Here is a 6212-nt window from a genome sequence, read left to right on the forward strand (position 1 = left end):
CAGTGCAGAAATCAGAAAAGATAACCAGATTTTCCCTATGTAAGATCCCCAACTAAAATATACATCATGGTTGCTATTGTATATTACACATATTGTAAGTAACTCTACATATCCATGACCATAAACTGTTAAAACAGTAACGTGTAATCACCCAACAGTACGCCAGGAGCGCAATACTACTGAATGGAAGAGTGTTATGATTGGATGGCTGGTCCACAACACTTCAAGTTTTCAAATGTTAATCAATGGCAGCTATCATCTGGTAACCACTGGGCCAATCAGTTTCTCTGATGGTTAAAGTGCTTCAGATAATTGTGTACAATTTCAAGCATCTCGACTAAATTACTAAAATACTATATATATGTTTGATATATTGAGTTGTACCTAGGTTTAATCTGATAGTACACATACATACATTTTTGTAGCTTGCATCAGTTTAGTTTGCAATTAGGATAACATTATCACGAACCTGAAATGTGAGTCATATTTCTGAATACTTTCTGAATACACGCTTTTTCACTGAAATTAAAATGAATTCATGGAAAAATATGAGTGATGGACAGAGATAATTAACGCAGCGTGGATGACCTCTTAGCATAAGGATTTATTATGAAGAGCTGCGCATTGTGCTTTCATGGTCACTTCTGGTCCATGCTAACATTAAAAAGAGACAGCTTCATAGACAATCATTATGATTAAATGCATTATATTACACATGCAGCTTTGGAAATTGGTTAGATACTGTAAGAATACAGACATTTTCGTCAAAGAAAAACACTTTGGAAGGACCTTTATATATATATATAGAGTTTTATTCATGATTGCTTTCACATGCAAGGGCATAAGTGTTGCTTTATCTCTGTGCCCATAAAAGCAAATTAGAGATATTAATCAACAGGATAGGTGTTCTACAGATCACTCACTCTATATCCCTTGGCAATACAGTATACACCGACGCTGCTGCAGGGGGGTACTGAGAATCCAGGCAACATCCCCCTTATAATTCCTGGAGACCTTCAACCCTATATGCAGAGTAGTGGATAGGTACAGGTATGGGATCTATTATCTGCAATACTTGGACCTGTATATCTGCATATACAATAAAATGAACATGAGGGAGGTCTATTAACCATTTTTAGAATTTAATTTTTTTTCCAATATTTAGCTGTGGAAATAAAATATTCTCGACCTTCTCCATGACTGCATTTATTTTTTAAAATTGCTAGCATATTTACAAAAAAATGTGCACTTGGAAAAACTAGCTCACATTACAGGTATGGGACCTGTTATCCAGAATGCTCAGGACCTGGGGTTTTCTGGATAAGGGTTCTTTCTGTAATTTGGATCTCCATAAATTGTCTGCTAAAATTCATTTAAATATTGAATAAACCCTATAGGCTTGTTTTGCCTCCAATAAGGATTAACTATATCTTAGTTGGGATCAAGTACAAGGTGCTGTTTTATTATTAGAGAAAAAGGAAATCATTTTTAAAAATTAGAATTATTTGCTTATAATGGAGTCTATGGCAGATGGCCTTTCTGTAATTCTGAACTTTCTGGATAATAGATTTCCGGATAAGGGATCCCATACCTGTATTTGTAAAAAAAAAAAACTTTTTTACAAATTTCACAATATTCCATTCATTTTTAAATATTTGAATTGTAAAAAAACTCACAAAATAAAATAGCTTGAATGTTTTGTGTGCTCTTCCCGCTGACTAATTGAGAAGCTTGCCAGGCTTTAGCTGCCGAATTGTTTCATTCAAATTTTCAAGATTTTTTCACTATTTTGCAACAATATTGTTTTTACATTTGAGATGTAAATTTGCCCTTAACCCTTTAAGTGCCAGCAGAATTTGACATTTCGGTTCCCCTCAGTGCCAGACGTTTTGTAAACATTCTGTGCTCTCTCAATTTAGGGGCTTTTACTGTGGGCAGGGTTAAGTTTAGGTAGGCAAACTATATATTGTTTTTTTTAGGAGAACCTGAGCTTTCCAAATCTGCCTGAGTTTTTGTGTATTTCCACTTCTGGAACAAGATTTAGAGCTTGAAATACAAAAAAAAAAAGAAAAAATGCTATTTTTCATGATATAAGGATTTATACCAGAAACATATTTTATTTTATGGAAAAAAATTCAACTGATTTGGAAAGCCTCATGTCTCCCGAACGTGCCAATACCTGATATGTATAGTTTTATTGAGATTTCTGACTTCTATAGATCAAAAACTCCCAGCAGTAAATTACTAAATTTTCAAAGCATTACAGCAGAATACGGCATACTTTACATTCCAAAGCCAAAAATCCTGGAACATTAGGTTTACCCCAGGAAACCATACATTTTTGAAAAGTACACATTCTGACGAATCCGAAATGGGTAGCTATGTCTTCCAACTCCTAAGTACCAAACGGCAATGCTTTACTGAATTTAGCATTTTCTATAAAAAATTATGAAAATTCTAAAAAATCACCTCAAATCTTCCACTTTCAAGCACCTTATCTCCCACATAACATTAGGTACCAAGAAAACACATCCTAAATATGAAAGCCAAGGTTCCACTGAACGGTTTTATGCCCATTGTGCATAGGATCACCAATGTATCTGGCATTTAGAGACCCCATAAGGAAGTTAGTGCAAAGAAATTGCCCCGGAGATCTCTTTAGCTACTGAAAATTCAACACATTTACTGCATTTTCTGTGGGATAAAAACACAAAAAAATACATTGACCCCCCCAAAACCATATATTTTTGGAAAGTACACATTCGGACGAATTCAAAATTGGTACCCATGTCTTTCTACTCCAAACTACAGAGTCGCAGTGCTTTCCCAAAATTGCCAGTTTTGGTGAAATACCTGAAAATCACATCAAATCTTCCACTTTCAAGCACCTTATCTCCCACATAACATTAGGTACCCATGTCTTTCTACTCCAAACTACAGAGTCGCAGTGCTTTCCCAAAATTGCCAGTTTTGGTGAAATACCTGAAAATCACATCAAATCTTCCAATTTCAAGCACCTTATCTCCCACATAACATTAGGTACCAAAAGAACACACCCTAAATATGAAAGCCAAGGGTCCGCTGAACAGTTTGATGCCCATTATGCATAGGATCAGCACTGTATCTGACATTTAGAGACCCCAAAAGGAAGTTAGTGCATACAAAGTGTATACACTGCAATATAAGCTACCGGCATGTGCATTATGTGCCATAAGACCCCCTAACAGTAAGTAGACCCTAGAAAACCATACATTTTCCGAAAGTACACATTCTGACAAAACAAAAATGGGCAAATAAGACTTTCTACAGCAAACTACCAAACTACAAAGCTATGCTAAACAGAACAGTTTTTATGGCATTTCTGAAAATTGTCACAAAGCTTGCATGTTACCTCATTATGTACCCCCACATTTTGTAATTTATCAACACAAAACTTTCTAAATATGAACGCCAGGGGTCTACTGAACAGTTTGATGCCCTATATGCTTATATTGGCCAAACTACGTGCCGTACAGGGGCACCCAAATAAAAATAGTGCATATGAATTTTCATATAAGACACTCCGGCTCATGCAATTTTTGCACCCGGTATGTGTATTATGTGGCATAAGACCCCCTAACAGTACCGAGACCCTAGAAAACCATATATTTTCTAACAGTACACATTCTGACAAAACAAAAATGGGTACATACAACTTTCTACTGCAAACTACCAAACTACAAAGCTATGCTAAAAAGAACGGTTTTTATGGCATTTCTGAAAATTGTCACAAAGCTTGCATGTTACCTCATTATGTGCCCCCAGATTTTGCAATGTATCAACATAAAACTTTCTAAATATGAACGCCAGGGGTCTACTGAACAGTTTGATGCCCTATATGCTTATATTGGCCAAACCACATGCCGTACAGGGGCACCCAAATAAAAATAGGGCATATGAATTTTCACATAAGACACTCCGGCTCATGCAATTTTTGCACCCGGTATGTGTATTATGTGGCATAAGAACCCCTAACAGTACGAAGACCCTAGAAAAACATATATTTTCCCGAAAGTACACATTCTGACAAAACAAAAGTGGGTAAATACAACTTTCTACTGCAAACTACAAAACTATGCTAAACAGAACGGTTTATGAGACATTTCTGAAAATCATCACAAAGCTTGCATGTTGCCCCATTATGTACGCCACATTTAGTAACGTACCAACATAAAACACATAAGAACGCCAGGGGTCTACTGAACAGTTTGATGCCCAATATGCATAGAATTACCAAACTATGTGGGGTACACAGGATGCCAAATTGAAATACAGCAGACAAAATATCCATGTGCAAAGACAAGTAATAAAAAACAATGTGAAATGCAATAAAATTGATAAAAATAAAGAAAAATCACTAAAATCATTTTTTTTTTTGGCCTAATAATATCTGCAGTCAGAACAACAGTTTGAGTATTTTGGTTTGGGCAAATAAGTTTTACAGACAAAGTCAAGCGAACAACAACTATACATAACTGAAAATGCAATAAAATGGCTAAAAATGCAATAAAATACCCAAAAATGCACCAAAATCATAGAAAATGTAGTAGAAACACCAAAATAATACACAAAGGGTATTGCACAGTGCGGTTAGCGAATACACTATCCGCAATGGCAATAAAACATTTTTTTCAGGCAAGAATAAAAATGATGTGATAAAAAAAAAAATTACAGAATTACGTGTGTAAGTGTGTGTGTACCCATGGTAAAATGTGTTTTGTGTGCATGTGTGCAAGTGTGAGTGCTATATATATATATATGTAAGTGCTGTGAATGTGTGAAAACCCCAAAAAATGCATGTGTGTGTGTGTAAGTGTGAGTATAAGTGTGTATTGGTGTAATAAGTGTGTGATTGTGTGTTTGTGTGTGTATTTGCCACCTACCTGGGCAGAAGTAGCCTGAAGATTGAAGAGACACACTGGAGAGGCAGCTGCAGCCGATGGTGAGTAGGCAGTGCAGAGAGGGGGGGGCCAGAGCAGAGGGGGAGTGGAGGGAGAGAAACTGCAGGGAAAGCCTAGCACGTAGAATACACGTGCTAAGCTTTCCCTATGGGGCCCCTGGGCGATCGCGACCCAGGGGCCACTCGTTCCCCACCTCTGACTGTTGTCTGGAGGCTGGGGAACGAGCGGGGAGCGAAGCAGCGGCTTGAAAAGCCGCTTCTCCGCTCCCAAAGCCGGAAGTGCAGCAGGACGTAGAATCTATGTCCTGTGGCACTTAGGTACTTTGGTACTCAGGACGTAGATTCTACGTCCTGTGGCACTAAAAGGGTTAAAAGAAAACTATAAAATATTTTGCATAAAACAGCCCACAGGTACAAACACTCCATCTAAATAAACCATTTTCATAAAAATATACTTTTGTAGTAGTATGTGCTATTGGGTAATTCTAAATAGAGAATTGCCATTTTAAGAATTAAGGGCCACCCCCTGGGATCATAGGATTCACAGTGCACACAAACAAGCCAAGGCACACATACATGCTAGGCCCCATCAGCCAATTAATGGGCAGAGTTCTGTCTTTTGCTCCCACACTTTTGCCTTTTGCTGCATTATTTCTGGTCATGTGATCTCTGAGAGGCAACACAGCTCATCACTAAATGGTGGCTCAAGGGAATGGAAAAGGGCACAAACATATAATGTCCTTCTAAGCAGCACAGCCAGCAGCTTTGAGAGTGTTTCATAAGTAATAGTGAACCTGAAAAACCTTAACCTGAACCCAACCCTAATCTGCAAAATGTTGTAGGACAGAACCACAACCCGTACCTGTGTCTTTCCGCTCTGTACCTTACCTCTATGCGCACCTTAGGTTTCAGGACAGGAAAACTTCAGGAGCAGAGGAAGAATGTACTTCCCCAGTCACCAGCAATGGTCGCCCAAGTTTCAACCCTAACCCACTTCACCTAAGAGTAAACCCGCAGATCACTAATAAGTAATCAAGTTATTCTCGATCATCCCACTCTCAGCAATCTGTCTCGCTACACGCAGGCTTTGCGGCAGTCTTTTTCATGTGTCGTTTTTTTTTTTTTTTTTTTAATACAGCTCTAAATCTTCATCCTGTAGGAAGTACAAGCCAAATATGCATTAGTAACCTGTCCATCATATAACTGACTCTGACATAAAGCTGCATGTAGAGAGACAGATTGCTAAGAAAGGAATATTTAGAAAATCTATCAT

The sequence above is a fragment of the Xenopus tropicalis genome, chromosome 1, assembly GCF_000004195.4.
Source record: "Xenopus tropicalis strain Nigerian chromosome 1, UCB_Xtro_10.0, whole genome shotgun sequence".
NCBI lineage: Eukaryota > Metazoa > Chordata > Amphibia > Anura > Pipidae > Xenopus > Xenopus tropicalis.